This window comes from Serinus canaria, chromosome 5 (assembly GCF_022539315.1).
Source record: "Serinus canaria isolate serCan28SL12 chromosome 5, serCan2020, whole genome shotgun sequence".
NCBI lineage: Eukaryota > Metazoa > Chordata > Aves > Passeriformes > Fringillidae > Serinus > Serinus canaria.
Window position 1 is genome coordinate 31853609 of NC_066319.1, and position 25404 is coordinate 31879012.

A 25404-nucleotide genomic window follows, 5' to 3' on the forward strand; every position below is an offset into this window, starting at 1 on the left:
TAACACATCACATCCATCACACATGTATTGTCATTCCTACAGAAACCCTCAGTTTGGCTTTCCAATATAGCTAAAGGAAAAGTAAACAAGCAAACACATTCCTTTCTCCCAGTTGTGTCTGCAGGGGCAATGGCCAAGGATTTTGAGAGTGAAGTTTTGTCTTGTTTTCCAGTTCAAGCCAACAATTACTACTCATCATACCAAAAAAGGACAGCAGACTAAACTGAATTTTACCTTTGTCCTTTTGTGGTCTACAGTGATTGACAGTTAAATTTGGGTTTGCCATAAGTGAAAAGAGCAAACTCTTGGCAAGTGTCCTGAGATGACTCTACTATCTCCACTGCTTCATAAATTTGTCAGTTTACATTCAGGATTTTTTTGTGGAGCTTCAATGAAGATCAACAGCAGAAGGTACATGTCAACTTTTTCAGGTGTGGTGGTGTCCTCTCATGGTAAGTAGCTTTCAAGTTTATTGCATTTGGGGTAATAATATCATTACTATGGTAATGACATAATATGTGCCACTTTTGGGAATGAGAAATTACACATAATTTCTATTTGCTTCAGTCTTGTTTCTATAGCAACAAGACTAGTAATTCTCATTAATGACTAGGTTGTTAGCATTGTTATTTTTGGTAATTCCAGGTTATTAATGTCCTTAGCTTTTCTGCATCTTATTGATGACTAAATCTGAGTGGCTGTTAAATGAAAAAAATTAGGTCCAGTTGACTAAAAACTATCTTTCACAAAAAATCAAAGAGTGTTTTTTTCATCTAGTTTTAAAATTAGCACAGAATTAAGTTGAGAGAATAGAAGTAATAAATCGTTTAGGCTACAGGCAAAATTCAAACTGACTGGTAAACACAAGTATTAACACAAACCACACAACTGAGATGGAAGTGCTGACATTATCGTTTAACATTTTGGTTTGCCAAGTTCATCTTTCCACTAGAAAAGACATTTCCCCCCAAGAGTAATATTGCTATAAGAGCAGCAGGGCAGTTTCAGGCACAATGAGTTCATTTACCACGGGGATTCAGGGTTAAAGGTTGTGCCTAAATGCCACAAGGTCATTATTGTAGCTACATATTCTGTTATATTTCACTCTCCTTAAGGGCAAACTGCAGGCTAAATACCTATGTGCTAAAGAATTACAACTATAGTCTTCTAATTATAGAAGATATCAAGATTACACTTACATTCTTCCTCTTCTAAAACGTTGTACAGATGCCATGAAATAATTTCCCAAAAATTTAATCCACCTAAATAGAACTATACAGTAAGCTTGGCTTCTTCTCCCTGTAAATGCTTATGCATGTCCATACTTTTACCTACTGTCTGTTGGTTTGTGTAGTCACATGTTGGTGCCTGCAGGACCAGGTGTAGTTTATCCTACTTGTTTTAAGTCACTTTTCTTAAGAAGGCCTTGAAAGTGCTTCTATAGTAAAGTTTATAATTTCTTTTATGATGTGCTTTTAAAGTATATAACAACATTTTGCAATCCCTTAGTAAACATTAATAAAGCATTTATAACATCTTTAGATCGTTAGAATGCTGCCATTGCCTTCTGAGCTAAGATTAACATGCAGAAGTTAGTGATGGACTGCATTTGGTGATTAATTTATTATGGCTTCTGGATTTAAAAATATGTTACAGCAGGACTTCAGGAGAAAAACAGAAGACTTGATAGAAAATGAAAAAACACGTGAAAGTAAAATGATCATATCCCTTATTTTTCCCAGTCATAAAATCCGTACCTGGACCAGATCTGTGACCAAGATACTCAAAATATTAGTCTTTGCTTCTCTGGAGATAGGAATTGTTTACTTGTCCTGCAATCAGGCAGGCAAAGATGACTGTGCAGGCCATGAATTTTCTTTCAAGGTGTATTGTATGGACTGTATAGTATGTCCCACTTCTGCTCATACTCTTCAGTAGCACAGATGCAACTTATACTTTTGTGCAAACTTTTGATAAAATCTGCAAGCTCTGACACATATATTTACATACAAAAAGGAAAAAATCTTCTCTCGATGAAATAAATCCACTTAATTTCTTCCCTGCATTACAAATCAATTCAGAGCCTGTTTTTACTGCAGGCTACTGGACTGAATTTATGAAGCTGCAGAGGATAATTTATTTCAATTAATCATTTCCTATACTAAATATTATTCATGTTAAACATCTTTTCTTCTTGCATAAAAATATATGGTTTAATATTTAAAATTTTTATTATTTAAAATATTGCTTTAAACCCATGGCAATGGATTCCTAGGTCTTCTGTCCTTCTGTTGGGCAATAGGGACAAAGTAGTCAACTCACCCTACTAGTCAACTCACCCTAGAAAGATGAATTGTTGGAGACAGGAGATTTTGACAGAATGCACAATGCTAGTTGCCAACTGACACTGTGGGTCAACAGCCATTTAGCATAAATTAAAGCAGTGCGTAGGCTGCTGCAGTCTATGCCAAGACCAATGAATAACTCTTGCTTGGATGAGGATGCCTGGCTCATTCACAGCTCTTTTCAACCTCCTGTGCTTATGGCTTCCTATCACATCTGAGAATGCAGTAAGTGTTCAGGTTCTTTACCGTAAAAAGATGATCGGCTTCAAGGAATCATTGAAGAGATGGATCTGAGACAAGGAAATTAGGCCAATCATCAGCATTTGCTTTATCAGCTATAATTTTTACATACAAAAATAGTGAAAAAAGCTAATAAAAAACCCCATATTTGTTTAGAAGTAGCTAATATTTCAGCAGAAAATTCCCGCAGATACATTTTTGCCTATAAAGCATGTGATATTTCAAATCACAAACTTGGCAAATTTCAAGCACTTGACACTGAGGAACATAATGGGAATATTCAACATGGGCAGCTTCGCTTCAGTGTGGCCTGAGAAATGAGCAGTAGTGGTGTTCAGGCATTTTCTGACAAGATGGATTCTAACCAGGTTTTGTCAGAACTGAGGTTTTGGTAGAAGTCTCCTCAGCAATATGAAAATTCTGGTCAAAATTATAGGTGGAATCGCATCTTGAGAAAGGCCACTGATTATAGAGAATTACATGAATTATAAGGAAAATTCCCCTTGTTTATTTTCACCTCCAAATGTCCTGTACTTTGATATTTTCAGAAGAAAGAGAACTTGGGGAGGTAGTTCAAAGTGACTTTTTGATTTTTCTAATGTGGTGTGTTGACCCTGGCTGGATGCCAAGCACCCACCAAAGCCATTCTATCACTCCCCTCCACAACTGGACTGGGAAGAGAAAATATAGCAAAAGGTTCATGTGTTAAGAAAAAGACTGGAAGAGATCACTTACCAATTAGCATCACATGCAAAACAGACTCCGACTGGGGAAATTAGTTGTTTTATTGCTAATTAAAATTAGACCCTGATAATGAGAAATGAAACAAATCTTAAAAATATCTTCCCCCCCAGCCTTCCTTCCTTCCCAGCTCTGTCTCCTTCCTCAGTGATGCAGGGAGAGAGGGAAGGGAGGTTATGGTCAGCTCTTCCCTCGTTATTTCTGTTGCTTCCCAGGGAGAGGAGTCCTTCCCCTGCTCCAGTGTGGGTCCCCCCCACAGCAGAGTCCTCCATGAATTTCTCCAACACTGCTCCCATGGGAAACAGTTCTTCACAAATTGTTCAGAATGGGTCATTTTTCAATGGGGTGCAGTCCTTCAGGCACAGTCCACTCCAGCCTGGCTCTGTCACAGGGTGACCAGTCCTACCAAGGAACCTGCTCCAGTGTGGATTCCTCTTTCCATGGGTCTGCGGGTTCCTGCCTGGAACCTGCTCCAGCATTCTGTGCCTCCCAGGGGATCACAGCCTCCTCCTCTCAGGCATCCCCCTGCTCCCTGTGGTCTCTCCAGGGGCTGCAGGTGGTTCTGTCACTCTCACAAGAGTTCCTAAAGCACACAATCCACTTGACCGCCTGTACCTTCAGCTGTACCTTCTCCATAGTACAGCCAATTCCTCCATCCTTAAAACATTTAATGGTGATGCAAGAATAGACATTCTTGTTTCTGTCCTGACAGATTTGAAATTCAGCCCCTTCTGATGGGAACAATATAAGCAACAGACTGTGCTATTCTGTGCCAAAGCTGATTAATCTTAAACTAGTAGTTCCTCTGCAGGGGAAGACCCTCTTCCTCTAAAAGTAATATTTTGTCCAAAGATTGAACCAATTTAGAAATTCTTGAAAGACTTTATTTAATAAAAAAAATTACTTTTCCAACCATCTTTAGTTCTGCTTTTTTAAATCTTGTTTTGATGAGAATATAAAACTGAAAAGCTTCTGAATCCACAAAAGCAATTCAAATATTCGCTATAACAAATATATTTTATTTTATTCTCTTTCTACAGCCTTTCCTTTAATTACAGTCACTATTATATGTAGTGGCAAAACCTCAAAAACTTCAGTACTTGCCCTAACAGCAAAACCCATATGCAAAAAGTATATTATTCTAATCAATAATGTATACCATGTATCCTTTTCTGGAGTTTTCAGTAATGTCCTCTTTTTTTGAGCTTTCAATTAATTTTCCAGTTTAAAATAAAAGGTGAAAAACCTTACTGTCAAAATATTTTCCATGGTAATCTGTTCCCCCTTACTTTACCAAACACTGTTTTAACACTTTAACCATCTTTCCAGATTTCCTTCAGATATCTTAGTATTTTAAATATATATATATATATATATATATATATATATATGTATATATATATATTCATTGGCAATTCAGCTAACAGAAATAGACACATGCTACACAAGTTACATTTTGCCCATCCAATTTTTTTTCCACGGGTTTTGGATTGTGTTCTGTTCAAATAATTTAAGAAGCAGTATTACAGCTTTACAGTGTCTCCTAACTTTAACCTCTTTGATACTGATTTTAAAACATGCTTAATTTAAATTCTAGCCTATTATTCTGGGTTAAATGTTTTCGTGAGGACACCCAGCTACATTTTTAGTGTACTTGTCAATATTATTAGTATGGTTGCTGCACCTGATTTCTATGTACCCTTGTGGGTAAAGATATATTTAAGACCTTTTTTTGTTGTTTAAAATGGTGCTAGTGGGGGAGGTATTATGTTCCTTCAAGATGAACACAGTACTTGCTAATTTTTGGCACACAGCATTCATCTCCTAGCATTATGTCTCTTGTCAAGCCTTGAGATCTTCCATGGCCCAAACTGACATTATATGTCAAACATTTACAAAGCTTCATTTTTCAATTGCTCTCAGAGTGAATGATCTAGCACCATTCATGTAGTAACATCAGATATCTGGAAATATCCTACACACACAGGTTTACCAAAATGTAGAAACTACAGGAAATCTGTCATGGCATGTATTTTTTTTTAATGGATTTCAGTAAATTTTCAGACAAGTTTTTTTAAGTTCCTACTGATTTTAGTATCATAAAGTGGTAGTGCTATTATTGCTAAAAAGTGATGTCATCCTTTTCTTCTCAGTGAAGTAGTTATTAGATTTCAATTTCTTTGAGAAACAAAATGCTTAACATTAGCATTCATGGTTTTATGTGTTGTCACATTATATTAGCTACTGGCATTGCATCCTAATGACCTCCTACCTGTCCTTGTCTGTATTTTTTTAAATGTTATTCAATGTTGCACCTGATATCCTTAACATCTATCTTTCATACTGCACTGTGAATTTCTGCCCATGCTTCAGGGAAAGCACCATAATAAGAGAAATAGAGGATGAATTTCAAAAAGCAATTGATATCACTCAATTTCTATTAAGCCTTCTTACAAATAGAAGATATACTGAGAAAAGTCCTGACCCTACTGATGTCCATTGTCCATACAAATTTAAGGTACCAGAGGTTCACATTATTAGCCATTAGGCACTTGAGATGTGTCTCTGCCTACCTAGAACATAAAGCTGATTTCATATTAAAGACCGCATGGATAGCTAATATATACATTTCACACAGAGAATCCAGTGAATTTCTGACTGCATGAGTTAAGTCATTTTTTCAGAGGACTCTATCTGTGCTCATAAGTGCATCTATTTATCACATTTTCTTACCATTAATTTCTTCCTAGTGGAACATGCCCTCTTCTTTGGTTGTATTACTGTCATTTATCTGTCCCTGGTCCCTCCTCTCCTCAGCTCTTGCAGGGTTGAGAGGACACTGAGTGTGTGCTGTTTGCATAACAGCAGCTGAGGCATTCATTGTGGCACGCTCTGCACGTTGGGGTTTTTTGTTACTCGATGTGATAATACCAGCAGAGTGTGTTAAGGAGCCAATTCTCATATGAGACAACCTGTCATACAGACTGTCCATCTTTAGTGTATGATATCACAGCTAATCAATTGTTCAGGCTTTCCCTAATGCTTTGCTTTTTGCCCACAGGTAATCTTGTGCAACTAGCAATGGGACCGTGTTGCATGATTTGAAAACATTAATATCTTGGGGACAGACTTCATTACACATCATCATGACTCTTAGAACAAATTATCCATATTTTTTGTAGTCCAGGTTACCATGGTAAATATTTTCTTCTTTAACTGAGAATAAAATTAAATAGAGAAACAAATACAAGCAAAATTATTTTTAAGGAAAGCAGCGCTACATTAAGCAATACTCTTTTAGCCTATGAGTGGTTTTTCAGTAAATAAGCCCCAATACTTCATTACATTAAGCCAAAAAAAACCCCTGAACCTGCAAATTCCTCGAATGCAATATAGTTGAAGTGGCCAAAAGATAACTGCACAGTCAAAAGCATATAGTACATTGTACAAATACTAACTTGGTTCAACTAACACAGAGGCCATATTTTCAGTGCTCACTCTTTAATATTACCATTGCCTAGTTCCATATTATGGAACCATGAGGTTCCATACTTTTCCTTTCCATATTCACACTTACCACTTATAAAACTGACATTTGCAGTCAGGCTAAAAACTCAATTTAAGATCTGAATGTCTTCCTTTTAGTCCTTGCAGACATATTGTTACTGGCCAGGATTAATCTCTAAGTCAGCCTCTGCCTCACTATGCCATCTCAAGGTAGTGCCACAAACTTCACACAAGTACGGTCTTAGAGAGAGGTGGATATTAATCTCACAGTTCATTCTGAACAAATTACAGCTCCAGGAAAAAAATCTGTAAGCAACACTACAACTTTTCTTTAAAGAAATGTTACGTTACTTCAGCATAGTTTGAAGTAGTTGGACTTGTTTCTCAATCCAAATTTGAAAACATTGACTGGTATATTGGAAGGTGGAATCTTGTTTCTCTTCCTCTTCTGTGCAGAATAGGAAAGAAATGTTACCTACCTCATTCATCTCTGTTTAAGCAAGGAACTTAGCTGCATGCAAAAAGAAACCATTCCATGTATTATGGAATGCAAATTTCTCACAATTTCACTGAAGACAATAGCTTTGTAGACATTATCTGGGTAGAGAGGACAGCCTGCCATCCAAACATATTAATTACTGCACAAATTCCTGCCAGCACAAACTTTCTTTATCAGAAGAGTAACAGGGGACAACTTTCAAGGTAAAGTATGTTTTCAGGATACTATATCTAAATGTCTCAGTAACTAGCACTGGCTTCCAAGGATTTTGCACTAGCAATAGCCAGTGTTATCAGTTTCTGGTACAGACAAGTATAGTATGCTTCAGGGATAGCATCAATTGCCTTCACTTTGGTAAAGCAGAACTTGCTTTGAGTCAGGACTAAAATCTATTTGCTGGATTTGAGTAAAATGCAGCAGAAAGGTTTCAATTGTAGTTTCCTACAGTCCATCACTCAAAAGTCACTGGAAATTATTCATATTTATTGCATTGCATGAGAGTCTAATTTATGTGCTTTAATTATAAATCTTAAGGCTTCTTATATAATTTCTAAAGACAAATAATATTTTTATCTTGTTAAATGTTGTGGAGAGCTGTTTGGTAGTGCTGACAGAAGCTGTTCTTCACCCATGAACACAGCTGCACTTCAGCAATGGATATCTCTTTACCTACCTATAGAGTTTGCAAAAGTAGTGCATAGTTTTGTGTTTGTGGCCTCTTGCTCAGAAAATGTAAATTCTTTATCCTCGTTACCATTCAAGCCTATGTTAATGAGGTGCTAATGTCTCTATTTCGTAGGACCCTTCCAAAGAGTGTATTTTCATGTATTTGATGGAAACAAGAGCAATCCATTGCTGTATTTATTATTACATTGCATGATCTAAATATATTCTTTATTTTATCATCCCCAAAGAAGATATTTCTGTGCTTAACTAATTTACTTTTAGAGCATTCTCTGAGTTTAAAAAAGGGAAGGGTTATCAACCAATCCAGAGAATATCATGAATTGTTGCAGTCTCCTAAGTCTTTCACAGTAAACTTAAAGTCCAAACAATAAAAACAGATAAATAGAGGAAATGTCAAACTGAATTCTGGGTAATGATCAGATCAGCATGCTTTTATACAATTTCCATCACTTTGAATTTTAAATCACCTTTTAAAGGGCACTAAAGCATTCTTGCAAATTAGTCTGCACTCCAATTAATGCACCCAACATGACAATAAGACCAGTTTCAGCTTGGCTAAGCAGACCAGTCAACCAGGAGGATGTGACTTGAGGACTTGGAGAGCTTGTGCCTCCACCTTTTTTCCCTCTCTCTTCACAGCAGCTTAGGTCCAATTAGGCCAGTTAATCTGCCTAAAACCATTGGAAAAGAAGGATTTCTCTAATAAAGATGAAGCATAGTCTGAGAGGACATACAAATTAAGTCTACTCTTTTCAAAAGACAGAAAATTCCAAGATTTCCCTTAGCCATGTATCTTAAAGAGGTATTTCTTTTGGTCAAGACTAAATGATTTTTCTCCATGGGGATTTTAACTTCAAGAGATCTTTCTGTTGCATTTGTTAACATGTAAAGGATTTCTCTTTTGTCTATTTATTTTTCATACTGTGCTCATTTTTGACATCCATTAAATTTTATAAGACTAGACTGCAAGCGGTAGTGATGAGAAATGCCAGGTCACATTACAAAAAAATGTTCATAAATAGAAATGACTTGGTGTTTTTCAGTCAAGAAGTAAATAATACTTGCATGAATATATAGATATTTGAGTAGCCTAATCTGAGATTTTGAAAAGGAAAATTGAAGGGGGATGAAAAGCAACTTATAAATACATGCTTTTACATAAAACACGTGTTAAAAAGTTGAAATAAAATTCTTAGGTATAATTCTTGCAAAATAGAGAAATCATTTTACATAGCATTTAGCTCACTCATTAAGAAAAAGAAAGGTTTAAAAATCTCTGTTCTGTTTATTGTTTGCACTGGTGCATGGGAACTCCATTGTATACTCACAGCACACTTTGAACTTTCTCATTTCTTTTGCGTTTCACTTATATAATTTGACTTAGTTTTCCATATGTAAGATTCTAAAATGTATTTCAACAAAATTAAATAAGAAACATTCAGTCAGATGCACAATAATTACATATTGCTTTTGGAATTGTTTTCATTTCTCCTAGAAAACTCATGCTACCCTTGACTGCAGAAGCTGCTTTTTTATATATTGAAATAGGATTTGGGACAGGAGGGAAAAGTATTAGTGCTCTAAGCTCAACAACAGCATCTAATACATTAGTAACATTTTGAACTGCTCAAAAAAAAAAAAAAAAAAAAAAAGAAGAAAGGGCATAAAATATTTTTTAAAATTAAAAATGGTGATACAGAAGTGTAATGATACTACTGAAGGGCCCTTTATGCTATCTACAGCTAGAATAGAAGTTTTCCTATTTACCTTGGCAACAAAATGTTAAGCCACTTTACCACAAGTTTTTTGTGTTAAGAAATTTGTAATCACTTTCTCTTGAATTCTTGGTTCTGACATAAAATTTGTTGGGGAAGGTGTAAAATATTCTTTTTCAGCATCAGTGATTTAAGAAAAACATTTTGTTCAAAACAAAACTGAAGATTTCCCTCTCTCTTTTGACCATCACACAAGCCACTAAAGTAGTGAGGTTTTGTAAAGGGCTGTATATTTAGTCACCATCTGTATCATGTAAATTTTGTTGATGTTCCATCCCACCTTTTTGTTGTGATTGCAAGAGGCAGTTCTGAGCATATTAGCATGCTCACAAACAAACCAGTTGGCTGAGCAGTTGGTCAGCCTCTGACCACCACAGTCCAACCTGATCCATACTCCTCAGAGCCACACTGAGGAACCACTTTCTCTGGCTGCTGTCTGGAGCTGGTTCTATATTCATTCAGCTCTGCCAATCCAGACTGATCTTTCATTTGAATCTAAGCTTTATCTAAATATTTTGACTGAAATGAGAATCAATGGCATTGGCAGGCTATTTTCAATTGAGGCTGCACTTCAGCAACAACTTCTTTCCTTCCTTTGTGACAGCCCCAGAACAGCAGATAAGAGGCTAGAATATGATCCTGCTGCATTATAACTGCAAACTTTATATCCTAAGAAAAATACCAATATAGGCCAAACCCTATAAAATTCCACATACTCCCATATGCCAAAGCCAATGATTTTTAAGACCAGGGATTCCCCATGCTAGAGTGTCAGCTATGCAAGTTCTGTGGCTTGATTCATGGATTCAGTTGAGTGTGCTCCTGCTTCTTTCATTCCACTTTTCTTTCACACCTTATTCAACTAAAAGCCTTTTTTGAAGTAATGGCTGAGCAGCCACAAAGACACATGAAGGTTGTAGATGAGAGAACACTGAGAAAGGACTTAGGTTTAGAAAACAAATTTTAGTTTTAGTAGTTGAAACAGAGGAGTGAAAAAATATACTGGGAAAAGGAAAGTATCAACAAAAAGGAACAAAAGAAGAAAGATAAGAATAAAAATGCTCTACCAGAAGAGATGAAAATAGGAAATAAAAGGAAAATAGAAGATGTCATGTCAGATATACCAAAAGGGTTAATAAAAGTAAAAGGAAGTATTGATGTGACCAATCAGTAGTTTTAATTTGATTTTGCCCTTTCCTTTAAATGCTATTTTTAAAAACGTCATTTTCTAGGAATTCAAATATATTTCAATTTCAACACCTGTTGCAATCTGCAGAAAAGTTGGTGGCATTTTCCATGAGACAAGAAAGGATGATAAGTATGGGCAGGAGAGTGATAATAGCAAATAAAATCTCTATTCAAATAAATATATTTCTCTGCCCATTTGAAATTCAATGTTTTTTTATGCTTTGCAGAAAGTATTTCTACATTCTTAGTAATAATCAAAGGGGTATTAATCACAAAGTGTTTTTTCAACTCTTTCCTCCTTCCTCAAGCTGCTTTATAGGATCCCATGTGAAATGTCATGCTATTCAGTGGGATAGGCATATTACAAAATCAGCCTAAGGGATAATCTCCAAATAATTTATTGTTTGTTTTGCATTCTTTCGTAACCAAACTTTCTTTTTCCTATGTTATTTAATTAAGAAAAAAAAAATGTAAAAGGGATGATACAGCCTTCACTATATTCCTTATTGATCTTTATTTTCCTACTCAGAGTCAGAGATATTAAAATATTCACTAAATCCATGTCTTTGTCCATCAAAACCAGTAAGGAAATAATCAAAATAAGCAAAGATCATGCTGCCAAAACACTTCAAGAATGACTGGGGGAATCAGATATGCATATGAAGTGCCAGAATCTGAGCAAAGCACCTACTACACAATACATGATGGTGTAACAGAAAATTTGCTTTAAAAATAAATGGAAGGACATGAAAGAAACACTTAGCAACTGCCACACATATACCTAATTACAAACAGAAACTACTGCATGAAATGCAATTAAACTTTTTGATAGATCAAAGCATTCTTCTGCAATAAAAAGGAAAATATTCTACTGCACATTTAAATAGCATAACTGAATTCTACTAGGCAATAGCATGAATACTAAAAGACAAAATTGAAATAATACAAGAGGTGCTATAAGATTTGCTTTGTGCTTCAAATACCACAAGAACGATGCACAAATACAATTATCCTGTTCAACTAATAAAGAAAATTTACTGCATGGCAAAAAAAAATTGTAATTATCCTTTCTAAACTTTAATTAATAATTGACATCTATATTTTGCATATGTGATCACTAAGTTCTGTGTACATTTACAAATAAAATGACTGGCATCAAGTGCCAGTTCCCATTCAGGAAAAGGCTTCTATGTTTTCATTTTGGGGAGCTCTGTGGTCTGGGCACAATGAATTGGGAGATGGCTTCTTCCTGTTCAAGTCAAGCTAGTGGTTGGCTAAGTACCACAGACAAATTATCTGGTCTCTGTGTTTTCAGCTGGTCAGGACAGACCATTGGGAAAAGAAGAAAAAACCCAGAGCTCAGAGCTCCAGTTAAAAATCAAAGGTAATGCTTTAGCAGGGTTGCTGAATACATCTTTAATATTTTAACCAGAAGAAAATGGATGACAGAGTACTTTCTTCTAAAACAGCTAGAGGATTTTTATAAAATGGAATTTAATATGGAAATATATGAAGTACAGGAATGTTGGATACAAAGAAAGTAGGATGGTACAAGTTATTTGATTACAGAAGTCCTCTAAGCATTCATTATGTCGAATAAAACTGATAAGAAAAAAAAGTGCTAACTCACTTCTATCTGGGAAAACCACATCAGAAAGACTGTATTACAGCTTCAGGAAAGGTTTAAAAGAATGAACTCTACAGAAATTAAAGTCTCTTGCTAGAAGCAAGAGACTGATAACATAATACCTATTTAAGGTGGAAGAGAATGCTGATATGTTTGCATGTAAATAAAAAAGGTTTTACTGTTGCTGTTCTCTCCCTATCATATGTGTATTTGTCAAATTACGTGCTGCTGTAGATTTATAAAGTGAAGAAATTCTGTATAACTTGTCACAAGAGGATAAGTAATGTTTGAGGAAAAAATCCTGCTCTAAATAGTGTTTTTAATTTTCAACTCAAGCACACTTAATTTCAGGTAGCCACTTGTACTGAAAAACTATTTTGGTTACGAGATTAGGAAATTAGAGTAACTGCTATATCAAAATGGAGTAAGGTAAAATAATAAATAATTTTGGTTTAAAGGGAAAAATACTTTGCAAGTAATTATTCTCAGCTTGTAAATGGTGTCTCTATAACCAACCAAGCATATAACAAGAAGATGAAGACGAGGCTTATTTTCACTTCATTTCACTTCTTTGTAATTGACAAGCTCTTACTGAGTGTCAAGTTTAAAAGATGACAAATCCTAAATCTTATAGGACTCAATTCAATAGTTCACCTCTCTAAACTGTTTGCAAATTAATCTACATTTTCAAATGAATCAGGCATGAAATATAAGGTGACATCTATATTATAAAAATATTAATTTCCTTGTCTTTTTTCAACATCCAAGGTAGCTTTAAAATACTCAGTTGGTTAATAAAATGCAGAGGAATATACAAATGCACAGTGTTCCCTATTTCACAAGTTTACCTTTCTGCTTTCCTGTTCTATTTCAGAATGCATTAGTCTCCTTATTCAAAAATATACCTATTTTGTATTTGATACAGTGTGATAATTATACTTCAGCTGCTTCAAATGACATAACCCAAAACACATGAAAGATGTGATGATGAAAAGACTAAAAAACTGAAAAACAAGAAATTAATAAATTTGGGGTTGTATTTTCCTGTTGTCCCAAAATGTTAGCCTGTGTCCCACTATGATCCTTCCCTTATTCAAATTTGGTAATTAGTCGACTCCAAACAGTTGGGTTCTGAGAAATCCAAAGCACCTTCTATTTTCTATTGTGTTCTGTTTTCTTTTTCTCACACATTTGGCTACTGAAGCCATCATCACAGTGCAACCTTCTCTCTTAACTAACAGGAAGCCACGAAATCAGATTTCTTCCTAAACTTAGACTTGTTTCTTAATTCAATAAGTCAAGGAAATTGAAGGAAACAAGACTTTTCAGTCAAGATGGGGAACAGTTGCAGAGCCGCTTAGAACAAAAAGTTGCACAAGATATGCATATAAGTAAATAGATAAAAATTTAGGCCAACCATCTCTTGGACACTTGATATATCATCATACTTCACACTTCTTGTACGTTCTTAATCCACTGCATACTGTACCTGTTGTACCTGTTCTTCAGTTACAAAGGCTGTTCCTGTTTCTTGCCTAAGGACCATTTTTTCCTGTCTCTGATTGCTACATTTAATTATAACAGATGAACATTTTGAGCTAGAACATAAACTTTTAAATGTAAAATCAATAAAAATAATGAATTAATTTAAAGTATATGTCTCAAAACCTTTTCCTCTCGTTTTTAACACTTAAAACAGGGCATGAAACAAATTTTTCAAAGATTTTTCTAACTATTTCAAAAAGCTGAGCAAAAGAGTCTTCCAAAATAACAGATCAGTTAAGATTTAGGTCTTCTCATTAGATTTTTTTTGTTGTTTTGCTCAAAGCTATTCCAGACCAGTAATCTATGCTTCCTCTATTCACAATGGAATATTTTTGTCTATGCCTGTACTGCAATAATTATCTAAAAACTAAAAGACATATTGTAACTTCACACAGCATTCTGGAAACTAAGAACATATCATTAAATGGAAAATTCTTATAACATATATTTTTTTGATAATTTCTTCATTTTTTCTCCATACAGTTATCACTCAAACAGCAAATTTTGTCTCAAAAACAGGTTCACTTACTTTTTGCACCTGAGACCTATTGGTACCTACTTGTTAAAATTCTATTTGCTTCTCTTAGCAAGTGGAAAGTGATGAAAGGCAAACACTACCATGCAAAACAGAATGTGAACACGTCCAGAGAAATGGCCTTACAGGAAGCAGAAGTCAAGGGTCCTTTAGACTTCTATTTCTATTCTGCATTAAAAAGAATAAGAAGTTATCAAGCACAGAGCTACTTTTTATATAGGAATAAACCCTCAAATTTGCCTTTTCCAGCATGAAGCTCTTAGAAGTATTGTTCCCTGCAAATATCCAGCATGTACTGAAATCATCTTTTCACTTCAGCAATCACTTCCTGTCTGCAGCAAAGTTAAGGGCAAATATGGATACATTCAGAGGGATATATCAGGTGGTTTTGCTCCTGTCTTCTACACTGATCTTTTATAGACTAATCTTCAAGACATTTTCTCTTTCAAAAATAAATTAACAGGTTGGCTCTTTCCTCTCCCACCATTCCTCTTTTTCTGCCTCCCTCCTTTCCAAACTTTATAATTCATCCATCCTCTTTTTTATTGTAAAAAATCCCTATCAAATTCATTTATATCCATCACTTCTTTACATCGTCTCTCATGTTTTTCTGTGGTATGGCAGCAGTACTGACTCTTAAGAGATTTTAGAGGCATTCTATCAGTCACTTCATCATCAGATTCCTACTAACCCTGTATCTGCTCTTCAGTGTGCCAGTATCAAAAGCCATCTTGACGTCCAAGCAGATTATGTTTGTTGCTTCACCCCTGTCAGCTCTCATTGTCACCTCCTCAAACAAGTTAATAGCATTTGACAAGCATGGCTTCCCCTTTATAAATGTCCTGGTTGTCTTTGACCAGTCTGCACCTGTCCAAGTGTTCTCCTATTTTGTCCCTAATCAATGACCCTAGAATTTCTCCCAGTTCCCTTTAGTGTTAATACACTGAAATGTTCAGTTCACTCACTCTCCAACTTGAGAATCTTGCTCTGAAAAATTAGGAACTGCAACTAACTTTGAATACAGCTTTTCTAATGAGTATGGCCATATGTATTTATATCAATCACTGCCATAACATTCCACAATATAAAAAGATCTTATTTCGAGCGAAAAAGAGAAATATTATATAGCAGCTTTTCAGAGAAGGAAGAGAACACCTCTGTAAAGGAGACAATGAAACAAATCTTTTATGCCCAAATCACTGAACTATCCTGTCCCTGTAAATCCTTGTCATTTGGATGGGTGCAGAAAAGACAACTTTGAAGATGCTCTCTGATTTCTGATGCAATAGGTAGGGGACAACTTTTAGCAAGAAAATAAACTATATCATTTTCAAAATGCAACTACTTTAAACTATATTTTTAATAATGCTGAATTGAATCATGTTTATTAATTTCTCAAGCTTTGGTAGGTCTTGCAGGAATGTATTTTCTTCTATATTTGCAAGGCTCAAATTCCCTATCTTTCCTCAGGGCTATCTCATTAGCAGTGTATGAAATTAATTTTTTAGGTAAAACAATGCCCTTAACAGTAAATGTCTGAACTTCAATGTGTGGGTGGAGCATAAACTGTAGTAATAAAATTCTGCAAGTCTAAATATCAGTGTTAGTAGTGCCTGTGTCATTCCCATAGTGTTAAAACTCACAAGACAAAAACACTGGTATAGATTAAAAAATTTCACTGATAAGAAAAAGTCACCATTTCCTTTTCCAGTTGTACTGCATTTCTAGTTACAGAAGTAAACTTTCTGGCAAAATGACATCTGAACAGTATATGTGCTAATTTTAAATGATCAAAAAACTCCTCCGTTGTTACTCCTTTTAATCTCAGCCAAAAGTTCTTGCCACTCACTCTGGAAGAAATAAATTAGAGATGAACTCAAATATTTCTTTGAAGCAGTGTACAGAGAAAACAAAAAGGTATATTTCTGTTCCATGTCTTTCCAGGCAGCACCAAGCCTTAAAATATTTCTCCCTACTATGACATACCCTAAATAACAGGTCACCACCATTAACTTTTTTAATATCCCTTTAACCCCATGCTTCCTCAAGCTCCATTATCCAGGAAGATCTCAGGATTTTTTATTTGTTTTTTACTTGCCTCCAGGGAATTTTGGCCCAGTATTGTTTAAAGGGGCAGTGGCTGTTGATATGAGACAACCCTGGAACACTGAGAGAGGGCAGCTGCACTCACTTGACATCGCCTCTCAGGAAACAGCTAGCCTCCATTCTCTTTTCTAAAGAGCACCAGTCCACCTTCTGATCTTGCAGAGAGGCTTTTAAGTCAACTTTTAGACATATGGGGCTGGCTTAACAATATGCTATCCTGAAATATCACTCCAAATTTAATTTAGTAATATTTAGCTGGACCCCATCTGTGATTAGGTAGCTAACTCAATCCTCAGTGTAATAACTCATTTTTTCTTTGTGTACAGCAGTAGGCAGAGTTTGGTATGCTGTGAAGAAAAAGGATGTGAATTCTTCTATGCCACTTTGATCACCTTCTGTTTCTAACAAAGAGTTTTTTCCTTACAAGTGAAAAAACTTCATTCACATTTGAAGTACTTAAAATTAGCTGTCATGGTCAGAAGGAACAGTAAAATTTACATAGAGAGGCAAAAGTCTCAGGTCTTCAAGAAACAACTTGAGTATTAAGAATGGCCTATGCAGGTTTTACCATAAGAAGCAGGTTTTCCTGAAGGAGAAACACCTCCTGAACCAGTTCCTTATAGTTTATCTGCTGTGAACCCCAGTTCAGAAAACTTCATTGTCAAATTCTGTTGAAGGCAATGACCAGCTAAGAATAGATCAAAGTTAAGCTACAAATATCACAAAGTTCTTTTTTGGAAAAAAAAAAAGACATTTTGGCAGTCTATCATTCCTCTACAGAAAAAGGGTATATTTTTTCTTTATGATATGTGCCCTTATTTACATAAATTAATAATCACCCCAATTAGTCAGATCACCTTTAGGATATGGAAAAAATAGAGTAAGATGGTAACCAGAAGACTGTAAGATGACATCTGTAGTACACAATACAGTAAGTTTTATAAGAAAAGTTTATATTCAGAGGATAGAAACATACTTGGATAGACTCCCTCTTGGGCCACCTTTTGCTCTCTGTGACTGTACTTGAAGGATTTAAGGATGGGACACCCACAGCTTCTCTGGGCAACCCGTTCTAGTGTTTTACCACCCTCACAGTAAAGAATTTCTTCCTAATATCTAATCTAATTCTGATCTCTTTCAGTTTAAAGCCATTCCCACTTGTCCTATCACTGCATGCCCCTGTCAAAAGCCCCTCTCCAGGTCCCTTTAACTACTGGAAGGCTGCTGTTAAGGTGTCCCCAAAGTCTTCTCCAGCCTGAGTAACCCCAACTCTCTCAGCTGAACATTTTCAAAAGCTCAAAAACTCCATAAGACCTACTTAGCCTTTCCTGAGGAATTCTAAAGCGATTGTGTTTTAATTTCTCTCCAGTACATAGCAAAATGCATAGTGATAGAGAAATAATAGGATAGAATAGTTTAAACAATTCAGAGGTTCTTGAAAACAAAATCAGATGAGTTCAAAATTAGTTATGTGGTACTAAAGATCACATTTTCAAAGGAATTTTTTTAAAATTTACATTCTCTTACATTTCTTTCTATAAGTTGCAATCTTCATTTGTGATTTGATACTGCAGAAATTATTCATAACATTTTTTCTTCAATGAACATTTTTGTGCTTCTTCCATTTTTTGACCAATTGCTCTTCCCTTGGTAGTTTTAGTATTCCAGCAACAATTCCTTTTTCAGAATAATCAGTAGAGCAATAAAGTAGTAGCTTTAGTCTCAATTTCCTTGACAGTTCTCTGCCTTTCCTTTTAACTCCTGAATACTTTAAGCTACATCAGTAAACATTAAAAAATAAATACTGAATTTTTAACTTATGTTTCTTATGTACTGAAGAAGTCTGTTTGGAGATACATTTTGCCTCCTTTTGGGTGATATGGAAATCTAATAGCTCATTTTTGCTGTTAAAGATTATGAAATAACTTTCAATGAAAGAACAGTGTTGCTCTAAATTTTTAAGTGCTTGTTTGAAAGAGTGAAAGAATTAGACCTGCTCAATGAAATAGCTACACAAATCATTTAGCACTGATGAAACAACAGCAAACGTTTAATCGTGTCAGCTGTAAAGCATTTTTTTTTAATTTTTCCAGTAAATATTTAACTGAATTAGTCACATAAAAATAAATCTAACACACCACCTCCTAGTGTCAATTAGAAGCCGTTTGCAAAACTATTTTCTCTTTGAAGATTGAATTGACTACATGTAGCAATGTTCAAATAACCCACATGTTGTCAAAGACCCAACCATGAAAAGTGTTAGCTGATTCTAACCATTGTAAAAGTCATGGTTGTTTGCAAGCCAATAAAGAAGTGAATGCTCCCCCCCTGGAAATTTTCATGGCCAGGGAGGGTGGGGCCTTGAGGAAGATGATCTAGAGGGTGCCATCTCTGCCCACAGTGGGACATTTAGAGCTAGATGATCTTTGAGGTCCCTTCCAACCCAAACCTTTCTATGATTCTGAGAAAATTAGGGGGAAAAAAATAAAAGAAAATATTATTAAGACCCAATTATACAAACTTTTATGTGATCCTAAAAACTTAAAAGAAACTATGTAGCATCATGAACTGACTAAATTCAATGCCTACTGCAAAGTTATCTGTTAATGGAGTTCACTGGCCTTTATAAACATTACAGCACAATTACACAAAGCCCAGTTTTGCACACAGAACTTACCACAATTACAGCAGAGTAAAAACAAAGGAATGTATGTATATTGCCTAATACCTTAAATTTGAAAGTTTGAATTTGGGAATTTAAATTTAGGTCCTTCATGAGCATATCAGAATGTATGAAACAGGTAACACTAAAAGATGAGCCATTATAAGTCTTTCCTACTATTTCATCACCAAATGTAGAATATACACCAATCTTCACTAAGGAAAAGAAAAATATTTCCAAGATGTGTCAGACCAGCAACTCAAAACATGACACTAATATTCATGGTAACATGTAAACACTTAGAACTAATTTTTTTCTTAGAGGAAAAATACTTGCAGGCACATCGTGTGACTCTTAGGGATGGTCCTGCGCTGGGCCAGGAGTTGGATTCAATGATCCTTGTGGACCCCTTATTCTGTGATTCTGTGATTTTTTTTGATTATGTAATTCTATAAAGACTGGTAAAAAATTATCAATTTTATTGTAAATAATTTGAATACTTTCTTTTTCTCTCTATAGGAATTAATAGGGATATAATGTGTGTGATGCAGTTGGTCAGTCAGTGCTGAAACATGCTGCATCCAGGGCTTTCCTACTCTATAAACTTGGTTTGTAAGAGCTTCCTGATATTGTGCAAAGCTAGGCTTGTGTGGGGTCAAGGACCAGTTAAAATTTTTCAAGGTTTAAATCCAAACACTCCTGGATTGTAAGCCAATTTGGTGAACTTTACATTTGACTTTTACATGGAGGGTAGTAAAGGCTGGGGAGAGATTTAAGGGTATATAGCCCTATTGCTTCAGCATTTCCTAGTGTTTGTTTGCACTTCACAAGCAAGTGTTATTTAAAATTATAGAAGACAATCAAAACAGCTATACTAGATGAGTAACATTATGACAGTTTCTGGGAGAGTCAATTTTTACCAGGTTTTTACAAAAACTGATTTAAAACATGGGCTTTTTTTCCTGCTGTTCCTGTAGGTGATTTCTGCAGAACATCTACTGATTTTCTTTCAAAATGTTATTGAACCACCAGGGTTATTTGTTATGTTTTCATTTACTATAGTGTCATTTTATTTCAGCATTGTCATGTGAATAATAGGCAATCAGGGCTGAAACTTTTCAAAATTGCAGCCCTCTAGATGTTACAATTAAATCAATTACAAACCCAGAATAAACAGTTTTAATCACATCAAACATTTCTTCTATATTATACTACTCAGTTCTCTTATGATGGAAATCTAAAGCCCATAGAACGCTTCAAGAAAAAATACTACCATTTGTACAAAACTCCCTCTTAGCCTGATTAATCAACTGAACTTCAGAAAATGATGTGCATGAAAACAGCTGCTCTTGCCAATAATGACATTTTATTTTCAATTTTAGAGCTAACACTGTGTCAATCTAAACAGTACTTAAGTACATTATGTAAGTATAACAACAGTGACACGACGTAAAACAAAATGTACCACATCCAGGAAGAATCAGAAGTAAATGGTGCTGAGAGGAAGGCAATTGTAGCTGTGGAGCAGCTGGTGATGGACCATTGCCATTAGGAAGAGGAGTGTGAGGAATTGCAGAAGAGTGCTGCCTAAATCTGCCATGCAGATGCCCTGGAAGGTATAACAGAAATTGGGTATAATCCAGTGGCATGGCTTTACAGTAGCAGTATTTCATATGTGGGCAGGCCTAGCCAGCAGAACAGCTTTGCTAAAAAAAGGCAAATTTGACAAAATCACACTCATTGTCTGTAATATGATATTCTTACAGCTTTACTAGATCCATGTAGGTAACCATGCATAGGTATCACTGAATTACACTGGTCTCTTTCAAAAACATAGCTCCAGAAATATGCATTTAAGATTATGTTCTTTACCCCCCCCCTCCCCTGATCTGTGATCTGTAATAGTAACACCAATGACAGGCACTTATACTAAGCAGCAGTGAAATTGTCAAAATAATTCCTTCTTTTATTTAAGGATCATGGTGAACACTGAGATTTCCAGTTTGGGAAATATTCCAAAACATATTGGCAAACTGAAACTCTTCATGTATTTATATAATGGAAGTTGTCCTTCTTTTTTCACTCCTTATAAATGTGCATGTGTGAACAGAATTCAGATGAACTGAACAGGATTCTTTCTTGTATCCTTTGAGCCCAAAAGCTACAGAGATTCAAGAGACACTTGGTAACTGTTAGAGACAAAGAGAATTTCATGTCACCAGGATATCTGTAACAGGTGAATTTAGCTGTGTACTTGTCAAATTTAAGAAGAATCCAGGTAGCAGGGTTATCCATCCACAAATATACAGATCAGAGATCGCAGGGTGGAAACTCAAGGATGCAGCAGTTAGCTGTTATACATCCAATTAATCTGTTCAGACTGCTATTGCAAAATAGAGGACTTTGGGGGTGTGCAAAGTGTCCAGTTGGAGGAATACCAGTCACATTTTACCCTCTGATTGACTTTTCTACGACTAAGTATAGTTTCAATTTAGCTAAACTGAGAACTATGAACAAATGAATAGCACTATCATGCTTTTGTTCACATCTCCAGACATTGAAAAGATGGGGCTATCCTAGAACACTTTCATTTTAAAAGCTGAAAAACCCTCAATGTGCTTATGTTTTCTAGGATTCCAGATATTATTAGCAATTGTATACCTAAGTCCAAAACAAGGAAAAGGAAAATTAATCTGAACCTTCATAAATTGCATTGATATCTTTGTCAGGAAACTATGTGAGCAGATGCTAATGCAGTTTGGCAAAAGAAGTGCAGCCCAGTATTATACCATCAAGGCAGGAATACTAAAATTCATGTAGCACTTGAGCCCTTCACCAGGAACAAATCTAATTCTCTATATCCAAGTCTTTCACCCCTGCTCCTGACTGTCTTCTCATATGTATATGCCATGGAGTGTGTCAAAAGCTTTCCCTCATTTTATTTCCACAGGTGTAAAAATTGTAAGGCTGTCCCAGTTGATACCTCCTTCAGAGTGACTAGCAGTGTCTGTATATAAGATCCTGTGGCTGGCATTTATTTCTTGCCTTCTTCAGCCAGTGAACCATCTGATGGATATCTACAGTTCAGGCTTCAGTACAAACACTTGCTGAGAAATGTCCTTATTTTTTTGGATGGACTTCTTGTGAACCAATATCTTAAAGTACAAAATATTTCAAGTTTGAGATTAGATAAACTGTTTATTTCTAAGAAAAGGATGTGAGTGGATTAAGGAACCAATGCTTTCAAATTTGGTGCTTGTGAGCATCATTCACCTTTTGTAATGGGCCATAATTTTCTTTATGTTGTGTTTTGGACTTTTTTTCCTACTTTTGTATGGTTTTCTGACTTTAAATCTGGACAATTATTCCTTAATCTGGATTTTTAAACCTGTTTTATTATGTGATGTTTTTTTAACATAATGTATTGGGTTTGTATGGCCAGGTTTTGGTATAGGAGGAGGTTAGAGGAATGGCTTCTATGAGAAGCTCTCTGAAACTTCCCCATGTCCAGCAGAAGCAACATCAGGTGGCTCCAAGATGGACCTGCTGCTGACCAAGGCTGGGCCAATTAGAAATGGTGGTAATGCCTCAACCATAACATATTTAAGAAGAAGGAAGGAAAAGTTATTGTGCAGCTAAGGAAAAGTCATTGTGTCCAGAGAACATTGGGATGAGAATACAGGAGAGGAACAACCCTGCAGACACCAAGGTCAGTGCAGAAGGTGCTCCAGGCACTGCAGTGAGATCCCCCTGCAGCGTGTGGTGCAAACCATGGTGAAGCAGCTGTGCCCCTGCCGCCCATGGAGTTCCATGGGGATGCAGAGATCCACCTGCAGCCCATGGAGGAGACCCAGGCCAGAACTGGTGGATGCCTGAGAGGCGGCTGTGACCCCCTGGAAGTCCTGTGCTGGAGCAGGCTCCCAGCAGGCTCCTGCAGACCTGTGGAGAGAGAAGCCCATCCTGGAGACACAGGCTGTGCCTGAAGGACTGCATCCTGTGGGAGAGTAACACATTGCAGCAGTTTGTGGAGAACTGCTGGATGGACTCCTGTTGGAGACGTTCATGGAGGACTGTCTCCTGTGGGAAGGATCCCACACTGGAGCAGGGAAAGGACTCCTCTGCTTGAGCAGTGGCAGAAACAACGGGTGAAGAACTGACCATAACCTCTTATTCCCTGTCTCACTGTGCCACTGGCAAAGGAGGTAAAGCTGGGAAGGAGGGAGGGCTGGGGGGAAGGTGTTTTTAAGATCTATTTTTGCTTTTCATTATCCTACTCTTTGTAGGATAATGAAAATTATATTCAATTGGTATCAATAGAATTCAAGTCTGTTTTGCCCATGACAGTAGTCAGTGGGTGATCTCTCTCCCAGTCCTATATCAACCCCTGAACCCTATTTTATATTCCCTCTCCCCTGTCCAGTTGCAGAGGGGAAAAATAGAATGGCTTTGGTGGGTGCCTGTCATCCAGCCAGGGTCAACCCACTACACTTATGTACTCTTCTAAATTCTAGGAGTTATTTCTGTTAAACTTTTTGGCTTTTTTTTTACAGTGATTTTCAGAAAGACACAGAAACTATTGGGCAGTATCTGAGGTATCAGTTAGTTTATACCATAGGATGAGAAGTAAACCCAATGTCTCCTTAATTATTTCATTGATTTTTTAAAATAATTTCATTCCATGTTGTTACCCAAACAGATTATGCCACCTCTTAGATGGTCTTTCATGTACCACATTGACGAGTAAAAGTATCAGAATAATATAGAGGAGAATGTAGAGTATAAAAATGAATTACTGACACTGCTTCATAGTCCAAGGGAAAGCAACTGTGCTGAACTCTTATACCTAAGAGATGTACTCAGCTCATACTTCCTTTGCAAGAAAGAGGGCTGAGATTGAAATATTACTATGTAGTTTCCAGAATAAATGGATAAACCCATCCTACTCCATGTAAAATGTATTTAAACTTGCAAATTATATCTCTCTCTAAAAAAACCTCTTTTCCAAGGGAAAAACGAAATTTCCAGCACTGTCATTTATACATTGCCTTTGGCCCAAACATTTATTCTACTTAACAATGCCCTGCAGCTTAATGTGCTTGTTCTTGCCAGGATGCCACTATTCCCAATGAAATATACTTTCTAAAACTCTTTTGGCTACCTTTATCCCCTATTCTCTTATTTTCCCTATTAAAGGCAAAAATGTAGGAACAATTGTGTCCATGATTCTTAGAAGTTCTTGGGAGTTTGCAGACAATGAAATGTGTCGGGTTCCCTTTTCTTCATTTTCTGCACTCATCATTCGCTAACAGCCGCTAAAATTTAAAAAAAGGAAAAAAAAAAGGAATTATTCAATAACTACTCTCAGTGACACACTTTCAGCTGATGTAAAAATTCCCAATAACTTATACAGGGTATTTTGAAAGACACAAAGTCAACTTTGTCATTTACAGAGACACATTATCTGGAAAAAATTATATCTTTAAAAGCACTTCTACTTGTAGCAGAAAGACTGAAATGAAACACAACTGCCAAATAACTACTAGGTTTTTGAACAGAAAAAAGGCTTATATGGTAGTGTTAAAGTAAAAATATTCCTAAGCTGAATTTTCCCTTTTGACAGTGTAAATCTTGTATAAAATCCAGTGGTAGTGGGACATGTATATGAGACCAAAGAATTTACCCCCTCTGCTTGTATAATAGAAAATTAAGATGGTTAAAAATGGCACCCAAAAGATGAATGAATTTCCAAGGAAATAAATTAGGTTTGAAATTACTATTGGAACCTATGCATTATACAAAAGATCATGAGATCCATTTCATCTGACATATTGTACAATGAGCTACAAGAACATTTGCAACTGATAGAAGCATGTAAGGTCTCATGTATTATTCCTACAATAAAGATTACACCATAGCAGCCAGATATTACACTTCCTACTGTGACCTA

The 25404-nt window shown here is 35.9% G+C and overlaps 1 long non-coding RNA gene across 1 annotated transcript in view; it reads left to right on the forward strand.

Annotated features, from left to right (window-relative positions):
• The first annotated feature begins 358 nt into the window (after positions 1-358).
• The window catches only part of LOC127059726 (uncharacterized), a 29119-nt gene continuing 4073 nt past the window's right edge, over positions 359-25404 (forward strand). The window contains exons 1-2 of the long non-coding RNA XR_007777822.1: positions 359-452; positions 22408-23659. This is a non-coding gene — a long non-coding RNA (uncharacterized LOC127059726). The remainder of the gene's footprint in view (positions 453-22407; positions 23660-25404) is intronic.